This window comes from Drosophila simulans, chromosome 2L (genome assembly GCF_016746395.2).
Source record: "Drosophila simulans strain w501 chromosome 2L, Prin_Dsim_3.1, whole genome shotgun sequence".
NCBI lineage: Eukaryota > Metazoa > Arthropoda > Insecta > Diptera > Drosophilidae > Drosophila > Drosophila simulans.
The window spans coordinates 8,518,656-8,540,288 of NC_052520.2; the positions used below are offsets into that span (position 1 = coordinate 8,518,656).

General features: G+C 40.1%; 1 protein-coding gene and 1 non-coding gene across 7 annotated transcripts in view; both read left to right on the forward strand.

The window, feature by feature from the left end:
* Positions 1 to 21,633, forward strand: part of LOC6731542 (semaphorin-1A) — a 131,185-nt gene that overhangs the window by 42,250 nt on the left and 67,302 nt on the right. The window lies entirely within an intron of this gene.
* Positions 1,313 to 1,385, forward strand: Trnaf-gaa. Its single transcript has one exon. It is a non-coding gene; the product is annotated as a tRNA-Phe (tRNA).

The following is a 21,633-nucleotide window of genomic DNA, read 5'->3' on the forward strand; positions in this document are numbered from 1 at the left end:
CAGCGATTGAACGTTTAACGGCGTAACTTATATTTACACACTAAAAAAAAAAAATGTTAACTTTCGGTTTTTTTTTTCAAATTTATTATTTAAAAAATGAAAGTTAATTCCATAATAATTTGCTAACTTTTCGTTTATAAAAGAAAAAAAATCTATTTTTTGGCATTGCATTCATATATTGAATCCTTTCAATATCAGTGCACGAATGTGAGAGGTTCAATGGCTTTCTCTTGGTCACCAGGGAAATTAGTAATACGACAAGTGCAGCAGCATTACCACCCCGCCCCCCCATTTGCCATTTACCCCGCTTTAACCGTACACCACCCCATTTTCCACTGCATCTGTGGACAAATGAGCTCGATGGCGGTGGCGACGTTGTCGTCGCCATTCCCTTCACCATTTTTACACATTTTACTTATTCCCTTTGTTCTGGTTGTCCTAGCTTTTTGTCTCTATAAATTTGCCACTGATCGTCCTGGTCCTGCCATGGACATGCCCTGTCCCTCTCTGCCCGACTGCATCGTGCGTCGTGTGTCCCTTTCTGGCTCGTCCTGGCACTTGGCCAGTAATTGAAATGGCGTAACGACTAAAAATTGAAGCGAATCCCGCTCACAACTCTAATGAAAAAGTTAAAGAGTCTTAGCTCTCCGGTATACGACATACATTCGAGGTGGTCTAAAATGAGTAAAACGAGTGGCGGGCTGTAGAAAAGTTTGTGAAAAGTTAATATTGATAAATTGATTAAAAGTTTAATAATTCCGCTTTTTAGAAAAGACCAAAGAGCAGTAAGGGAAAAATTGTAAGGATTGGAATCAGCAAACTTAAAGTTATTCACGCAAGGCGCGAAGGGGGTAAAAGTTATAGATTAATTGCTAAAGCTAGTTTAATAGTTCGGTTTTTATTAAGGCTAGTTTTTCGATGTACCTTTAGTGGACTAAACCGCCACAGATTATATTGTTGTTAAAAACTAAATAAATCACTTGAATTTTTCACACGCCTTATCACTTTTATGATTCAATTAAAGCGATTTAGGAAGCTCTCTACTGATAAGACTAATCAAGCATAAAATTAAACCAATACAAACACACGCCAAAGCTGATTTGTAGTATCACCAAGTCCGTGAGTTTTTATGAAAGCTATTTACTGTTCTGCTCTTTTTAGATCTCCTCTCTCACGATATAACTTTATACTCATGAGTATCTGAGCGATAAGAACTAGCCTTAGTACTAATAATAAACTTGACCTTTGCCACACTGTTCTGATAGCTGTACCTTGCAGTTTGATTTGAGCTTTTGTCGTTAGACGGTCAAGTGCCGAAATAGCTCAGTTGGGAGAGCGTTAGACTGAAGATCTAAAGGTCCCCGGTTCAATCCCGGGTTTCGGCAATACGATTTTTTTTTAATGCATTTTCTGTTGCATATTCTTTTACTTGAAGTAAATTCTGTATTTTCATTATCTATTGTAATGCCGAATGCATTCTGTAATTCCGCACCTTATTTCCCTTCGCGAACTTTCGACATTCTTCGGTGTCTCTATCGGGGACACATCCTTCCACTGCGCTCATTACAAAATAAAGTCGCGCCGCGTCAAGGATTAAGGGTGGAGGCTGATGAATTCCGACAACAATCTCGCCCACTGCGCACAAATCACAATGCGAACGAACTTTTGCCAAAACTTTTACCCCAAACAAATGCAGAAAATGCTGAGGCACCGCCGCCATGCGAAAGTGGGAGCACAAAAATCAGCATGACAATTATAATGATAATGAGGGGGCTTTCGGGTCTGCGGGCGGCGGTGGTGCCTTGATGAAAATGTCATTAAATGATGGCCAGGAATGCGCCCAACTACCAACTACATTCAGCCAACTTGCGAACGTCATCAGTGGCATCTTCTGTCTCTGTTTAACGCCTTATAGTCGCTTTATCCTTGTCGTCGTCGTCGCAGTTGGCAGCTACATTGAATGCAATTAAAAAAGTTTAACTTGGCTCCCATCTTTTTTATACGTGTATGCTGCGCTTTCTCCTCGCTCGCTGTGCTCTAATTAATTTAATTAACAGGAAAATGAGTTGCTCAACAGTTGGCAACACGGTAAGTGAAAGATTTTAGCATGTGCAAGTGCAGCTTATCCGACATTAATGTGTCGAATCTGGCAATGAGAAGCGAATATGGTTAAGCTACTTAACATTTATACTTTTAAGTAGAATGGGGTTACTTAACAGATTTTGCTGCAATACTATTGATCTAGTCTCATTGGATTATTTCTCTTGTAAAAACTTTACATTGCTTTCCACTCCTACAAGGCCAATAAATTATAATAGCAACCTAACTTTATTGTTTTGGCTGGGGAGCAAAAAAGTTTTGGACCCTTGAGATGGCCTAGATCCTAATTACCTATTTGGGCTTTCGCAGTACGCCTGCAGGCAGTAAAATAATAAACACTTTTCTCGAACTCTTGTTGTTATTTTTTTTTCTTCTATTTATTCCTCCTGAATTATGCGCCATAAAACATAAATCAGACTTTTGTCTTGGACATAAACTTTTTCAAGTTAAGGCCCCGCTGTCGCGGTTGTTTTTCTTCGGTTTTCTGTAGTCGTTGGGCTGTCAGGAGCAGAGACGGAAAGTTTTTATATATATTTTATTTTAGTTGGTGGAAGAAGTAATCGTTTAGCCCGCATGGGAACGCCTGTCGTCGTTTGCGTCACTCTCCCAGTTCGCTTCACCTTGCCCACTTTTCCCGCCACGCTAATGATCCTCGCCACTGGCGCCCACGTAACAACCTCCACTTCAGCCGGCACAGTATACCCATTTCCCTAGGATATTCCGCTTTCACAGCTGGATTGCAAAGTGCTCACGTGACGTCCATTTGGCTGCATTCAGTCTGCAGATGCACAACTTCCGATAGCCAATAACAAATCGATGTTTTCTTATTAATGACTTGCTCGGCTGGCTGGCCTCACTGTTATCAGATGAGCAATGATGTCAGGGAACGGCTTTATAAAGTCCCACAAACTATTCAGGATTTAAGTCTATGGAACCAATCTTAAAAAAAAAAATCCCTGTAACTCCTTTCTCCTATGAAATCTGTTCATAATTGAAACATCTGTTTCGTACTGCACATCATCCATCATGCCCAAAGACGTTATTAAACTACGTAGGTCAACCCTTAAGGGTTCCATTATAACCCATTACACGGTCTTCATACACTTATGAGCAATTGTGCGAACAACCCTCGTTGCGATGACGTCTTCGGGAAGACCATCCAATCCCATTTCCTTATACGCATCATCATCATCGCCGGCGACAGGAGTTGACATCCCACGCAGCCGCCGTACAATTTGTTGTCATCAGGCGGGCTACCGCTAGAAGAAAACCCCCTTAGCCACACAGTGCCAAACCCAGCAGATCCCGGCCTAAAACAAATGCCTTCCGTCGTGCTAGCTTTCGATTTGCACTTAAAAAACATTTTACATATTAAGTAGTTGGTATAACAGCCAAGATAGCGAAAGTAAATAAAGAAAGAAGTTTTTAAAGAAAAGACTACTACTTTTCATACTCATAAATTGTTTATGTTATAAATATTGATATACAAATCTTTTAAAATTTGATCATATTTTTTCTCTCAGTGCCTTTCAGCAACCACCTTCCATCGTCTTAACTGGAGCAAATCCCCGCTGTAGACTTTTTCTTGTGCGGCTCTGTACGTTTCCTTTTGGCGAGATTTATCGCATTTTATACATCATTGTCACACCGAGGAGGCAGCCTGAGAGATTGGGCCTGGGTCCCAGGGTTTCTTTTTGCTCGATTTTTCTGTGGTGACAACGTGCAACCGCGTCAACGCAATTTGCCGCCATGTCGGGATCGAAGTTTAGCCTAGGGATCCCGGTGGGGGGAAATCTTTTCGTGACGCCTTTCGGCCTTCGTGATGAATTATTGAGACGCATGTCGTTGTGACAATCGGCAAATCAGCCAGGAATCCACCGCAAGTGTGTGCCCCAGAATCAGTGTTTCGTATCTGCCTGCTGTATCTGTATCCTGTGTCGCTATCTGTATCTGTGGGCATTTGTCCCTTTTCTTGACTGATGATTTGTTAAGGCAACATCCGCTGTGAAGTTAGTAAAGTATCTGTCTTTCTGCATTTCAAGTGGATTAGATTTAGAGGTCATTTACGAGCTTTAAACTAAGCTTCTTAAATGTTTGTTAATTGAATTTTTAATGTGTGCTGCTGCAATTTTCTTAGTAAATTGATTCAAACTGGATAAAAGAACTACTTAAATCGCATGAATTGTTTTTGTGTAGTTCAAGTTCGGTTTTATTGTAAGAATCGCTTGTAAAAATGTTGTATTTGCGCACTTGAAGCGCTTCTACACTCACTCCACTTAAATTTATAGCTCAATTTAAGCAAGGTATAATCTGTGAATAAAAACTGCAATAATATGAAGCGGCAAAGAGTTTGCTTTTTCATAGTTTACAGCTCGTTAGCTTTTTATAGTTGGCTGATTCTTGCCATATATATTTTATAGACGGACAGCGAGGCAGAAACGCCTGACAGCTTTTCACTTTTCACCGCGGTCAAGGCTGTCGTTTCAGCTGCTTGAGCTGTCATCATTTGCAGCGGACTCCTTTGTGGTCCACCTCCGATTCTTCTGGCTGGAAAGCATGGCATCTGCGGCAAATGTTCGCCCGCTCCTTGCAGTTACCGTAATGGCATTCGGCCACTTTGAAGTTCCAGTGGGCCACCAATGCACCGTGGGCCGAAAAAAGTATTATTGCTTCAAAAAATATAAGTTAATCACTAAAATATTTCAGAGATATTGTTTCGTTGAGAAGATGTATGGAATTGAAGATTATTTTCTGAAGATATTAGCAGTTCTATTGAATCTATATCTTTATTTCCAAGTCAAAGTTCGTTATTTTAAGATGTACCTCAAAACATATGGTATCTAAGCGTTCCAACTCTTTTGAATGCCCCCTGTTTGGGTTATGTCTTTCCTCGCCTGTCGCTCTGCGTTACTGCAGCTTATGGTGCGGTAGGCTGGACAAAAACATTTTAGAATTTTAAATGTGCCGCCTTCTGCCTTTTATGGCAAAGCCCACAATCGTCAGCGGGCACAGGAACGGGAACGTAAACGGGAAGCAGCAGCAGCTGCCAAACTGGCCGACCGCAGGCCCAAAAGATGGGAGCCAGCCTGCTCGGAACGCACTCCAAAATATATATGTATATTTTCCAGTGCCTCTGCTTTCGGTCTGTTAACATGCACATGACATTTGTCTTTAGACGTTAATCTCATTAAATAAGCAATGTGGCGCAGACCAGGCGCCCTCTCACAATTACACCAGCCTCTTCCACTTGCCACTTCCCACTTGTGCTCCTCCACTCCACATGTGCATTGTGAATTGTGAGCTATTTTGGGTGCACAGTGGTTCAAACTCTATTTATTGGTTTCGCATCTGAATATATAACGTTGTATGGGTACCAAACCGTATCTGTTAGCTTTCTTCTAAAAATATATAATACATTATTATTAAAGTTACATAGCTATTATGTTGCTCGAATATCTGAGTAGCTTTGAACCACTGTGCCGTGTGATTTGCAAGCCCGGCTATTTGGTTCTGTTTGCCCGTCCGCCTGACAGTTTCTGCTCGGACCGCTTTTAATGCAAATGCAGGGGCAAATGGGCATTAGGACGGGCCCAAACCGAAGCTGGCCGCAAAGTAAGCTGCCGGAGGAGGAGAACGGAGTAGGAGGTGAACTGCACTGGGAGCCAGCGGGTGGAGTTGAATGCCGTAGATACTCTGCATACTATGAGATACAATGTGCATCTTTTATGAGATGGCAACGACACTGCACCGACTGTGTGTGCCTATGGGCCTGGAGTTTTGGGGCTACGAGTTTGCATTAGGCTCGCTTTGTGTCTGGGCAAATGTTTCGCCATCGATTAGGTGGTTGTCGAATGGCCAAAAGCCGCACATAGCCGGAGCATCGAGAATTGGGGGGGTTTGAGCTTAGAACAGCAGATCCCAAATATCGAAATCTTTTTGGGGGGCTCGCATTTGCATTTTGTGGGCTATCCCGGCTGGGGAATGGTAATTGGTAATTCTATAAAGGCGCAGTTTAATTGATGAATTACAGCTGCACTCCGGAATCGCTGAAAACCAAATGGTTCAAATGCATCATTGCCATGCCCATTGTATGGCTATGTGTCCGTATATACAGATCTTTTGCGGTCTGGCCGGTCTGCTAGCAAATTTCATGTGTGTGTCCACAAAAGATAATTCGCCCAGCTGACGAGGCAATCAGACGTGTGTGCATCTGAATCATCACATTATCATATTACGTTTTCCATTCGTACCGACGCATTGTGCAGATACATCTTCAACCCAAGATTTCCAGTAGTGAAAATCTGAGAGCAAATGCATCCGAATGTCCTGGGGGAGCACCAGGCCTAGTTAGATTGCATAGCGAATGTTATTCATATAAAATTATTTAAATAATTTGCTGTAGATGCTCTTGATTTGTTTCGGATTCGATAAGAGATAATATAACTTACTTATATTGAAACTTCATGTTTTGGAGTTTTTAATATATCAAAAAGATGCTTTAAGTTTTTTATTAGCATTCGTAATTATCTCTTTGTTTGGACAAAGTACATTTTTGACGAACTCAATCTTAAGATGACCTTAATTAGTAGGAACAACTTTACTTGGGAATTCTGCAGCTTGTTCGGATTCAGTGAGTTGAGTTTTGCAATTTGAAAGTTTTATAATTTCAACTAGAATCTGTCGAGTGCAAAATCTTAATTCTGCATCTGAGTGGGGAGCTTCAGCTTGATGGGGTCACTTGAAGCTGCCAACGGATGCGCAACTAAATCGTCCATGTCATCGCACACAGATACTCGCACACACACACACACACACCCTAAGCCGGGGAAAGTTTCCCCTGACCTCTTGCTTAGCAACTCAGACACCCTACATTTCCCTTCGACCCCTGCACTCTCATTCACATTCACATTGCATTTTGCTATCCGTCTACACTGTTGACTTATTTGCTTTGAGATAAACGCCAAGTTGATTTATACAACCCACCGACAATTCATTCAGCCATTTGCACCACTCACCCACCCAGTCACTCAGTCACACACTCGCTCACCCACTCATTCACTCATTCATTCATTCATTCATTCATTCATTCGCTCATGCAGACATGCAGTCAAGCGTACGAAATTCTTGTTTGTTTGTTTCTTTATTCATTGGACAAGCGGGCAACTTCCTTGCCTGGGAACTTGGACACGGGCTAGCCGAGCTAGCAAACTAGCAAACAATAAGTGAGGAGCGGTCAGGCCGGGTTTGGTAATCGGGCATCTGGTGGTTGGGGGGTCGGAACGGGGCAGGATCTCCAATGGCTCGACGTGGCCACTTGGCCACGTCACTCGACAATCAATCCTCATCGAGACGGCGTCGGAAATTGTTTTCACTCGCATTTGCATTTCAATATTCACCGATTGCAGCTGGAGGTTTCGACTAGCTTAAGTGTACAGAAACTGAATATATAAAATGGGATATTTAATAATTTATTTTGTATATAGAATCCTTTATTTATAGCTAATGCTAAGACAGTGCAATCAAACCCCATTTAAGACATACTATAGAATGTAATCAGTAAATGAAAATTTTAAGCATTTCGCAATGTTTTCTGTAAACCCGGGCATTTATGTGGATCTAAACGTAACCCATATAGACAGTAACTACCCTGCTGAAACCACGCTTTTGGCCATGTATATTTAGGCCTTTATGTGAGGGCGGCTGAATAATGGCGGCTTGTATGCTTAGCGGCAATTAATCAGCGGAACTGTCCGCACCCAAACATGCGTGAATACCCAGCGCCCATCATAAAACCCCAGGTCGTGTCAGAAAGAGATGGATGAATATGACAGAGAGGGGGAGAGAGTGTGGGGCGTGCCACCCTGAAAATGTTTTGCTGTAATTAACTTAGATAAACAAAGACGCCAAAGGGACATTCGCCAGCAAGTGCGACTATGTCCTTCGAGGACCACCAGGACCACCATCATGCCGCAACGAAAGGGAGGGAAGATGTGTAAGAGAGATAGAGTGAGAGAGAGGAAGAGGCAAGAAAAGCTGAAGAAGCAATGTGGCATGGCCTAGAAGTCGACAGACTTCCGTTCTCGTCTATATCTATATATACATTCGCCGGCAGTTGAGAAAAATGATTGCTCAAATAAATCATAATTAGCCATGTAAACATTTAGCAGATGCAAGTGTGTGTTTGCGTTGAAGACAAAGCGTTGCCATAAATCGTACATTGAGTCCAGTCTGTGGGAATAAAAACTCGCTTCTATGCTACTTACTTTCTTCAATTGCCTGACATCGGCAGCCATGCAACTTGTACAAATTTATTGCCGCTAAAAATTAGTACGCAAGTCTGCATTTGAATTGTGTGCGATAAATCACAAGATAAGCATATCATTTACATTGTTCAGTTACATAAATCTGTAACAGATTTTAGCTTATTGAAGCCGCCAAGAATGATTCAATCTAAACTAATACATATATCTAAAGATAGAGAAATACATGTATATATTTACCTGTTTAGGCGTCTGCTCAAATCGATAAATTGGCTTAGTCATGATATCAAGAATAAAGGCCCACTTATCCGCTGGCCATTGGGTCATCTGGTCATCATCTGAAGTTTATCGCCCCGCACATTGACCGCTCGTAAATTTCATAGAATTAATTGCTGCATCTGTTGGCTGTTGTGGCTGGCATTGTTCTTGTTATTATTATTATTGCTATTATTGTTATTATTGTTTAACAGGCATTTGTTTGTGTTTGTGGGGCTCTTTTAATTTCTGCGCCCAGCTTAATGATCCATGAATTACTGGATCGTGGGCGGGTCCAATTCCAATTCGAATTCCCAAGGGTCGAGGTCACAATTGCTCATGCTGCATGTCATTCCCGTTCTGCGGTTCAATGACTGATGTGGCCGTGTCTGCTCGATGTTAACAATTGATTTCTTACCTCTTTGTCGAACTCGTTGAGAAAAAGGGCAACGTATGTATGTAGTATGCTCGTAATTACTGCTGACATCTGTGAGTACCTGACCTGTCTGGGTCCTGGTAAATGATTCGGTTTTACGAGTTCCTTGGGCATCTTTAATTGGATGCCCGTGAGTGGGAGATCTATTTAATTGTTCTGGGACACGGATTGATTTAAAAGGTTTTTTATCTCATTTGGATTATTTGGTTCTCGAAATGGATACACATCTTACTTAAAGGGGTTCAGTACATGGCACTTTAAAGGGTTTAGTTGAAGCTAATAATGTTACATTTTATAGAACTTAAGATACCAATGCTCTCATTAGTATATAGAGCTCTTAAACAATTGATGAATTTTCTAACATATGTTCTTTCTTTATCGTTTCAGGTATGTACCCAAAACACAACCGTCTAAAGAGGTTAAAAGTAGTAGGTAGTAGTGGTCTCTTTTGTACTTCATATATATTTAGCACTCTCAACTCAAGGACTTTTTTCTATGACCCCAACATTTGGGAGTTTACCTTTTGAGTTGTGCTGCCCGTTTTATATCCACAGCTTAGCAAATTAAAGTTTGCTGGGATATTTGATGGCAGCGTGAAAGCTTAACCTTGCCAACCCAGCTTCCCCCCCGGGGATTCATTTTCGCCCATTTTTTGCTAAGCGTCTGAATGTTGTCGCCATTTGCGTTGAATGCCACGGCAGCAGCAACAATGGGAACAACCGCGCTGTGTAATAGAGTCGGTTAGTTGCCACCCTGTACCACATATATATACAAGCTATATATTTATCGAAGGACAGCTGAGGGGGTGGGGGGACTTCCCACCAAATTGGCTCCAGGCTGAGTGGGGTGAATTAAGTCTTTTCAGGGAGTAGTCAGCACACAACAATGGAATGTCGTGCTATCTCCCTGCTGCACAATGTTAGAGTTGCACTTAACTTCAGACACAGGAAAGCCGAGCTGCACAATAAGCACAAGGACAAGCGGAGAGAAGCTAAGCAGGATGCTGAATGGTGAATGGTGAATGGTCACCCTCTCCACTTCATTCCACTCCACTCGACTGCACTTCCCCCCCGCCCAACAGCATTGGTTTTTTTCTCAGTGTCTTTGGGTGTGTGGGCGGTCGTTCTGACAAAAACAAAAGTCACATGAAAGTTGCATGAAATAGCTGCAGCTTTGCTGTTGCTGCCGGCAAAGTCAAGTGCCTGGCGATTTTTCTTACACAATAATACACTTTTCCCATTTCGCTGACAGGGCTCCACTTTAATATCCTCTAGCTAAATGTGCGGAAGGTATGATAATTGTAGAGCAAAGCCATGGATTTTAATGTTTCAACGTTTTACAACTGTTTAACAAAGCAATGGGAGATTTGTGTTTAAAATAAAATATATTAAATATATTTTGAGAAATGCTTAGATAACATATGAGTTATAATATAATAGACATATAATATGCTAGGTCATCAAAAAGTCTAATCCCTAGCACACAAAAAGTTTTCATTTCATCTGTAACTCCACTCAGCTGAAACATTTCTTGCACATGCAGCCTGTGACGTCACTTAGCTCAGACAACTGTGATAATGATAAAATTAGATTATAGATGCTTTCCATTTTTCACACCCAACTCGCAGCAGCAGCAGCTCTCCCCATTTCCAGGGTGCGAGGTCCCGGGTTTTCAATTTATAGCTGCCTCCCATGTGGGAATTCCATGCGGGTGTTGTGCTGGAAAATAATTACCATCAAAGTTTTATATTACACATATTTATTACGAGGCGAATAGAGGAGCTTGAAGGTTGGAGTGGTGGTGGTGGTGGTGGAAGCATATCCATGTGATATGGATACACACAGTCAAGTGGAATGAAGCAAAAAGGTTCAACGGAAAATGACAGTTTTCTTAAGCTCATTTGTTGGCAACAACTGCCAATGACTTTTGTGCGAAAAAGATACGGATAAAAATGTATCTCTATTCGTAACGCCCATCGGATGCAACAGTTGCAGTTCAACACACATGCGGCGATTATAAAAGAAGTCTCGTCTTTGTGCCCCCTTCAGCTGCTCAGCACCAATTCCAATTGAGAAGTCGAGGAAAATTATTTCTATATTTGTCTTTGCCCGTTTGTCTGTGCTGAATTCGACACAGTTTCGTTAAGTAATTGAATTCAATTGTATCTTCAGTAACCATCATCGACTTCTGCTCAAGTTTAAATGAAATGCCAAATGTCGATTGAACTCTCTTGCACAGAAAATTGGTTACTGTTCTGGGTTAGATTTCAGTTGCTGCTAAATTGAAATCGAAATCGATACACTTGATGGGAAAATGGAATAACTTGGAATAACATGAAGAAAATGTAGAGACAGCTTGTTGAATTAATTGGAGTAAAGGGGGTAACTGAAAATGTATCTAAAAAGTGACCAAAATGTAAGAAATCGAACAAATATCTATAAGGATTAGCGGTTGTCTGAACTTTATACTAATCACAAGTGAAAAAATAATAACGTTTTTAGTTATAAAAGAAAAAACCAAAAAACTTTGTGTAATAATGACAACCAAAGCCGCAAAGTGCAATATAAATTTGTTGAATTGTAATCCGTTGGTAAATGACATTAAACAGCAATTCTGATAATAAATAATCCATTTAAATTATATTGATACTTATGGCTGTTAATCGGAATTCCATGTGTTTGAATTTTGCCTGCCAAAGTAATTATTTCCATAACGTTTGACCAGGCATTTATAATAAAACAATTTGACTGAAGAGATTCGCTTAAATTTGAAATTATTTCAATCAGGATCTTCAACACTTTTCCTCCACCCCGCGCAACCACCGCCAACAAAATGTATTTCCACAACAATTATTTTCCCATTATGGTGATTTCACCTCCTGACCGACGCTCGAAAAATTAACGTGAAAACAAAGACCAAAAAATTAAACATGCCAAACCATCAAATTAGTGTTAGCCGCAAAGGATTTTCAAAACTATTCAAACAAGGTCCACCCTTTCGCCCCTTAAACAGAAAAACCAAAAAACAAAAAAAAAAAGAGAAAAAGAAAATACAAGTGGGAAAATGGGAAAACCCTGAAAAACGAGAACATGCCATAGAAAAGACTAATTACACTCCACTAAAAACTTTAACGAATGGGCGCCGGTAATCTTGACGAGGGTACGAGATTCTGGCCCGGGGATTTGGGATTCGGGATTTGGGAGGTGGACCCAACTCCACCCGGCCAACCGCAGTGCTATAAACGAAGAAATATTTGAGTGTAAACACAGCTTGCATCCAGTGTGCAAAGTGTTTTCAGGGGCGTTGCATGCCACACACGCAACAGCCGCATCCCCGAGATACATTTGTATCTTTTCAGCTCTGCTAGCCGGGGCGCATCCATAGCACCATACCACCACACCGAATGTAAATGTCAGTCTGTCTGGATCTTGCGTTGGTTTGAGGCGCCACCGCCTGCAAATGCATTCGACGTGAACGTGTAGAAAGTAAGCTGCAGTTGCTGGTGACAAAATCGCGCCTTGCTACGTGATCTGGCTTGGCTATATCCACGCCGTACCTCTTAAACTTTCCGCCGATAATATATACATACACATGTATGGTCGTGGACTGACAGGGAGAACTATTTGTCACGACATTCCTTCGGCGACAGGATTAAGTTCTCCCCAATCCATCCGCCGCCTTTGTCCGGACTTTTGTTGCAGATTTCCCCCAGACGGAGTGGAAAAATGCTGGCAATAAAAGTGCCAAAACGGCGGAGCTGCTCAGCTCAATGCACCTGTTTTGGAAATCCTTTTGGAAAATAGCTCTTCAAATTTCTAATTAGCGAAATATTCATTACAAATTAGTTTGTAAAACTTGTATACAATCCAATAGTGTTATCTATAAATAGGAAATTAAAGATCAGTCCTATTTATAAAGTCTCTGCAACAACCTGCGTTTATTTTAGATACAACGCTAAAAATGTGCACAAAAAGAAATGCATTTATTTCAGGTTTCTCAACCTGCGGCCTAAGAAATCAATTGCCTTAAAAAACGAAAGTTTACTAACATAATTTTTTAAATTCATTTTTAGTATAATTACTGCTGCTTATAGTAATAATAGTAATCAAAGGAAATGAGTGTTGTTTTTCTTGAAAAAATAGAAACAACTTCTTTACGAAGTCCGGAGTGTGCCGTACTGATATGTAGAACACGCCCTATTGGTGCCACGCCCACTGTCCTCGGGGCAAGCTGAATGGAAAGGAACTAAAGTAAGAGAAATAGAAACATGTGTCTACTTTCGCATCGGCGCCAAAAGGAAACTTCACACAAGTGAGGCAAGCCAGCATGCATTAAAAATCCACGCTTCCGGCTGAAGTTTACCCCCCGAAAAGGCAACAACCAACATGCATGCATCCATCCCCCATTCCAAATAAAAAACAATATATAAAAAACACCCCCCATGCAGGGTTTCGATAAAAAGATACACCAAGCACACATAAATAAGGGAAGAGCCAAATCTAGGGAATGGCAAATGCATTTGGAGTGTTTGCGGCAAATGCCAAAACGAAATACTTATTACTTAGTAACAAAAAGAAAGCACAGCTGCTGCAAACGACAGTCTCGACTAGAGGATACTCTGTAGTTAACTGATGTTTTCTTGAAACAAATTGTAGATATACTTAAGATATAAAATGTTTAGATATATGTGAAACTACTTTAGAGAACTAACTTATTTCAGATACTTATTTTATATAATTTCCAAATTTGTGGTTATCTATTAAAATAATGTAACATGCGAGCTACACGAACATATATACCCTTCGAATCCGATTTTAATAGGTGTACAAACAAAAAGGGAAGGAAGCTTTATTTTGTTTTGCTGAGTTGCATTTTTGTTTAGCCAGAGGATGGAGCACGCAGCGATATGTATACATATATCATGACCGATTTAGCAGACCGAAGTTGTCCCTTTTTTCTGCATTTTTTTTTGTTTTAAAATTTAATATCGCTGCAGGCATTTTTCATGTTCGGTTGGGTGTGACAGTCGTGCTTGGGGGGCTTTCGGCTGTTTGGGATGTTTTGTAATCCGCTTTCACAATAATGAAAGAACAAATTGAAAAAAACTCATTTTAAAACCTGTGCATTGCTGAAATTCCGCCACATTTGTTTGATGCAAATCTATCCATCCGAACTATGCATGAATGGTTGGATGATTTGGCGGCTTTCCCTTGAGCACAGCTTTCATTCAATCCAGTTGAAAACTTTTAAAGCAGTCCAAACTTTTCACTCCGGTTCGCCCACAGCCCTAGTCAGATCCTGATCCCTTTGGTCTGCTGTACAGTGAGTTCGCCTGGAACAATAAATCTTGTGCAGCGAATCAATAAAACTTGCTAATTTTCCGCTCCAATTAGCTGAGTATATACTACGCTCTCAACAAATCTCGGCAAATGGCGAGGGATAAAGGAAATAAGTTTGCACAATGGCGAAACAACTTCGAGAGGAGCAGAAAATAGCGCAACTGGAAATAAGGATTCTAGTCTTTTTTTCCTTCTATTTTTATATTCTCTCTTATCTACTCTATAAAAAACAAACACTGAACAAGGAAAGGGACATCTTATTTGACAAAATATTTAAAACATCTTTAATATCTGTCAGTTGATAATGAGCAATTCTAGTTTTGCAACAACAAGATATCAAATTCTATCAAGTGCATAGATAGCAAATATAGGCCTTGCTCTTGAAAATAAATTATTTTAGGCCTTTATCAAAATTGTCTTTTAGGATTTAGCAACTCAAATGAAATTTCCAAACTTTCATATATACGTATATCATATCGAAATCCCCACGAAACAGCAACTTATAAACAAGATAGCAAATTTAATTTAAAGATCAATCGCAATTCTGTTGAACGAGTGGAGCAATATTTATCCAAGCAGATATCGCCTGTTTGTTGCAGCACTGCAACCATTTGGTGGTGCACCACCACAGAAATAGCAGCAACTTTATGGCTGATTTGTAGCATGCAGCAAGCATAATTCAATGTTCTATGGATGGATGTGGCATGGAGTCGTGATGGCGGGCAGGAGACAAAAGCCTTCATTGCTCGGATATTCCAACACCTTCGACAATGTCGCTGTCAAAGGGGGGCTGGGAGTTACGAGCTGTGTATGGGGGGGCGTGGCAGGGCAGGCGCCGCCTGCTTGCAACTGCAATCTGTCTGGCCTGCCAATCTGCCCCGTGCCGCCATTCTGTACCCAGGTCTGCCAACCCTCTTTCTGCAAGGATTCAGCACATGGGGATTACCAGGGGGCCAGGAGTCAGTGGCACATCTCGTCCGTCCCTCCTTCTCGAATGCAACGGCAATCGGTTGCACCTTTGAAGCGTGTCTGTGTTGCGTTGCACCACCAACAGCGTCAACAAAAACAAATTTGCATAGTCAGCTGCATTTCAATTAGAGATGGTAAACGAATAAAATGCCTAAGCGATATATTTGCCAAAATCATTACATGGGGATTACCTCAATATTAGCACATATAAAGCTTATTCCATATGAGTGCCTTTGGCATTGCAAGACATTATATAAGTAAAGTATCGTTTAATTTTAAAATTATTCATCCCAAACTTATAGTCCCGTCTTTAGCACTCTGCGCGATACAAATGAATATGCATTGCTTTTCTATATTTGTAAGCAGATGATCTGCCCTCCCCGAATGTTTCACTGTTGCATTTGGGTGTTTCTTTTTTTTCCCCCTTTGCGCTTGGCAACACTGCAATTTGTTCTGCATACCGTGCCACCAGATTTTCCACCCCTTGTGGCACTCCCCTTTCGCTTTGACTGTGAAAAGTTCCTTCAACTTCACCTTGTGTTGCATTTGCGTTTTGTCATTGCCATTATAATTGATAGCAATATAATTTTGTACCGTCGCTGTAGCCGTCGCAGTCTATCTCGTTCTGTATCTGGATCTGTATATGTATCTGTCTCTGTCTTCCTCCTGGATTTTATGTAAATTTTTCGTGCAAATTGCTTTTAATGCATTTTGAATGCAATTTGTGTTTTGTATGCTGGAACCGGAGTGGTGCACACAAAAACTCGTAATTGAAACTGAAAGATTTTAATTTAATTTGAGTTTCTGTTTCTCTTATCGCAGTCTGACTCTGTTATTGTGTTTGCCTTTCGAGGGGCGGGTGCGGGTTCCGTATTCCGTTTTCCGTATTTTGTATTCCAGAATTCCGGATTCTGGATTCCGGATTCCCATCTCCCAACTTCGAGTTCTGTGTATTTTTAGCACTCTGTTTGCCAGCATCATCCAGAAACCCATGCGGGATGCTACTTCCTTCTGCCTGTCTGCATCTGGCTGCCTGCATTTGGATGGAGCTTTCGTTGAATTGATTTAGATAAAATCACCGTGTGTCTGGGTCGTGTGTGTTATACATTTTTGTTGATTGCGTAACGCCCTGGCGAATGCAGCTTCATTATGCCGCCCTAAATGCGCCACCGATTGGCGGCATGTGAATGAATGGTGTGCCGCCGGCTCATCATGGATACATTGAGGTGTTCTGTGGCTTTGTCACCTACTCCTCCTCCCCGAAGATTTTGAGGTTGACATCAAACGAGCATGTAAGTGTGTTGCGCCTGGGATCGAGATTTATGGGATGCACTCCATGAGGCATATAAATCTCAATCTGGCACTGCAAATTGGGCGGTCTGGGGGCGATGTGGTGGTGGGCGATAAGACTTTAATGAGATTTGGGGGGCTTTATTTCGTCTAGGAATCAAGTAATTAGGAGATATTATTATTAATTTATGAATTATGATACTAGAAGGTCATATGCCAAATAACGCAAATTCAGGAAACTTTGATTTTAAGTCAATCTTAAAAAACTCTCACCCTTGTGCTTCTTTTTTTGTATTGACAAGTCGATAGAATAATGAGATTGTTTAAATCCGCTTAAACTTTTACGTAACTTCGTTGTCTAAAATTTCTGACCGCTGCTTATAATGTGAGAAAAGAAAATTAATTTCTTTTACGAAATAATAGGCAATCAAATTATATCCTCCCTTCTTTCGTTGCCAAGCAAAACAGGGCTTTGTGAAATCCTTGAACAAATGCTGTTAATGAAATTAATTTGAAGTTTATAGCTGACAGTAATTATGTTGATTTTTGGACTGAAATCAAAAACTTTTACTAGCCAATCGAGGAACTTTTAGTTGAATGGCTACCAAATAGTGGGTTTCGACCTCTCACAAAAAGGTATTCCATTAAGCTATGAATGTGATTTTTTAATCCCGCCCATACAAACCCACATAAGTGGTAATATATGGGCAGCCAGAAGCGACCTTTTATAACCTTCAAATGAACAGGCAGTTTTAGGGCCATATATTCCTCAGCCAAATAACAATTTAATTATGAACATACTCCTCAGGCCTACACCTTCGAACGCCACTCTTATTTTGGCTCCCTCTCCAGAACTCAAGGACAAATTATAGCCATAAAGCCTGTGTGGCCAGGAGCTGCAGAGCCTTTTGGCCTGTGGGATAAGCCGGGAAGCTCATTAATGTCACATTCATGGCAACTCCGGAAAGAGCATAAAATGAGCAAAAATTCTATCAGAGTATCCCCTGAGCTGGGACCAAACTCCATTTAAATTGAGTGCACACAACAATTTGTTGGGGGTCTGTGAGTGTGTGTTTAAGCCAGTTTTGTGGGCCTGTAAGGCAATTAACGTGGGACCCCACACCCAAAGTACTGCAGTAAAATAATCAAAATTAGCCAAAAAAGCCACCATCGTTTTGGGTATTCTGGGCTGCAATTAATTTTCGGGAATATCTTTGCTTTTCGCCCAATGCCGTACTAAACGATTATTTTTATATAATAGTGTGGTGCGATTAATTGTGGGTATTCAGCTCAGTAGCTTTGGTTTATATTCATGCTTAAATAGCGGATGGATTACACGGAAATTAAATCTTATTCACTTAAGAATATATATAAGTTCTTTTGGAAAATACATTTTTAGTTATTTTTCTTACTAGTTTTAAATCACAATAGATTGCACTATGATTTAACTTCATATTTACCAAAATCATATTATTTTTGTTTGATGCTCACCAATTTCGTAGGTGTGTGCACTCAATATAATGCCAGATTTCCTGCTAAAAGCTCTAAGCTGCCTTTGAAGTCTGGTCATTGCGGGCTACGTGTTCCTCTGGATGAATTTATGTTTACCAGTCGCTCTAATTAAATTTAATATGCATATTGCCAAGGCATTTGAAGTGGCCAGACACCGGCTCTAAGTTCAAAGGGGAGAGCGAAAGAGACGACTAGATGTTAGGCGAGAGAGAGAGAGGGCCATGGCTTGCGGTTGGCCTGCCTGTATATGGGTAATAAATTTGATTAGTAGGATTTACGGGCCGGGCCAACGTTCAAATGCCGCTTGGTGCAGTAAATTTTATGCTAAACAGCAGTGGAAAAAGGTTGAAAGGGGCGGGTTGGTCAAAAGTAGGGTTGCGATGTGGTTTTCTCGAGTTTTCCTTGCTCTTGTTTGTTTTGTCGTTTTTGGTGTTTTTGGTGTTTTTTGTCTTCAACGTTGAACGACTTGTTACAATAAAATTTTTATAGCATACTCTGGGGGGCCTTCCCATATACATACTTCACATTATACAATAAGGAGACCCTCCGTATGCCAAAATCCATAAGCAAAGCTTTCTTTGAGTCGTTCAAAGAGCTATCCCCATCCACTTTACACTGGCTGCCAAAAAGTATGCAACACATCAGCGAACCCATCATTAACGTCATTATCGGGCCATGGAGTTGCACGGAAACCAGAAGAAAAATCACCAAAATGATGCCAAGGCCCAGGGACCGAGATTATGCGATAAAGCACACCGACAACCTCCGCACACCCACACACACACCAACACACACACTCTCCATTGGCAGTGAAGTTGAGATGGCCAAGCTATATCCCCCGATTCCGTTCACCTCCTCGCACTTCGCAGACCTGCGCCTTTCTGCGGCTTTCAGCCACACAGCATGCTGCCATTTTGCTGGCTGTCGAAAACTCAAAATGAAATGCAGTCAACGCCCTAACTTCTGACACTCCCACAACCGCACAATGCACTTAGAAAAATTAGCCTGAACTAGTTAATAATAACCAATAAAAGTCAAAAGATTAAAAATATTTATTTTTTAAGTTTTACATGACTTTACTTCTTTACTTTACTTGGTGAAATACCAATTAAATAAAATGACTGTGTTTTTACCAAAACTTAAGCTACATAATAGGTAATCCATTTTTATCAGTGCACGTCGGCTCGTCAGTTAAATTATGCGCATTGGGCTTCCTTGGGTACTGAAATTATTTCGCTCTCTAGCTCATGTTGGCTGATGATGATTCCCCCCATCATCAGGACTTCCTTTGTGAGTCTGTTTGTGGCAAAAGTGAAAAGAAATTTTTGTGTGCTTGCCAAAAGACCAAAAACGAGGGCCAAAAAATGCATTTTGATTATTGGCGCTGCTGGGACATAAATCTGCATTCACAATTGCCGACTGAATCAATTTGAACTGAGTGCAAAACTCTAAAATTTAAAGAAGACCAAATGTGGGCGATATTTTTTGATATTGTCATTCCACTAATAAATCATTTCACTTCTATTTCTTTCAGGTAAGTCTCACGAAATATCGGAATGCTGTATTTTAAACGTAAATATGTATATGTTTTCGGCATAATATTTGTGAGTAAACTTTCCCTATTAAGTTTTGAATATTTCCATACAATTTCTATACCAATATATTTCTCACATTAAATTTGTTTTTGATTAAGAATATTTGGTTACCATCCACACCAGATTCAAAAGTTAATATGCCTAATTACTTTTATTGCTTTCATCAACGCAAAAATAATAAATTTTGTTATTTCGCTTTAAACTGCCTTATTTGAATGCCCAAATTATCTGAACATCATCGAATTACAATTTTCGATGACGACGAAATTAAAACCAATAAGATTATACGCAACGTAGAGTTTTTAATGAGAATATTATATTCATCATTATCAATTTTCGAAAAGTATTCAATAATGTGTGGCGAAAGGTAAACGAAAACTTTTATGAGCGCCATATTTTCAGTGCTGGAAAAATGCTAATAAATCAATGCAAATGCCAAACGCGGCCAGCAATGGCAGTGAAAATAGGTGTTCTCAGTGGCGCATTAACATAGCAGTTATGTGCATATTAAGTGAACATTATGTTCCTTAATCAAGACAATAAAGGGCCGAACAACAACGCGCCAACAGCAAATGAAAGAATTTATGCAACAATTTTACAACAAATCAATTAACTGCATTACCAGCACCGCGTTTCGAACCAAATCAGCCAACCATTTGGGCCCTGAATATGAATGTGGCAATGCCAAAACGGTTTCAGGCCATAATGAAATGAGATGTTAATGCCTAACGACATGTGTTCGATTGACTGCATAATCGTACACGGAATTGGGTCAGCGAGATTAAATCAAAAGTTGTAGAGATTAGTGCGTGAGTTTTTATTTCAAGTAGTCCAACTGACAATTAATAAGATATTCGTAGATGCTCTGTTGATCAATATATCCATTTGCAAAACATTTCCACTTTATAGCAAAATAAATTAATTGTTTCAAATCGAATTAAAACGTGTGAACTTGTTTTGAACATTTTTAAGACGTTTTACGTTGTGTATTATGTTTTAAATTAAATACTTAAATTAGTTAGAGATTCCAAGTGCCGTTTAAGATATGTTTTTTGTATAGTAGGTCCTTGTTTTTTCTTGTTTAACATTTTTGATCTCCATCGAAAAGCGCGGACTAGAAAAAAACGATAAAATGAAAACAAAGGTTAGCACATGTGGTAATTTTTTCTACTTTTAAACTATAATCAATTTCAATAATCACTTTGTTTCAAAGTCGGATCACTGCTTATTACATTTTACGAATCACTAGTCTGATTTTAGCTTTAATGTATTATTATTTTTTTTACCATTCTTGAGGTCCGCCCTCCGGTTCAATAACGATTGATAGTAGAAGAATAAAAAGTAATTTGAAAAAGTTGATGGTAAAGAGTTTCATGTTGAACTCCTTTGGTTGCTGGACACTTTTGAACTGAGCACAATTTGAGTTGGATATACAATATATACCATTCGATAAGCACCATTTATTTCTATATAAATGCCACTGAGAATCTAGACTTCATCTACCCCTTATCAACTGGAGCCGGAAACACTGGGTTACACAACCTATTGACATTATTTTTCCCTTGGCTAAGGCGGTAAATAACTGTGAGTCACTACACTATTATTATCGCACTTTATTGAAGTCCCTAAAGATCAACGGGAATGCTTGAGAATTACTTGAATTGCGTGGAATTTCATTATAGTTTTCGTAATTATCGAAGAGTCACACTTCAATTCCATTTTATTCATATTTCAATGTTTTGTGAAATTTCGACGTAGCCCACATAAAATATATTGATAAAGAGTTCAAGGTGTATGGAATTTAATTGAAGCTTCAATTGTATTTTCTTTTTTTTGGCATTTTAGCGTTTCTGCTTATATTTTTGCTCCTCAGCTTG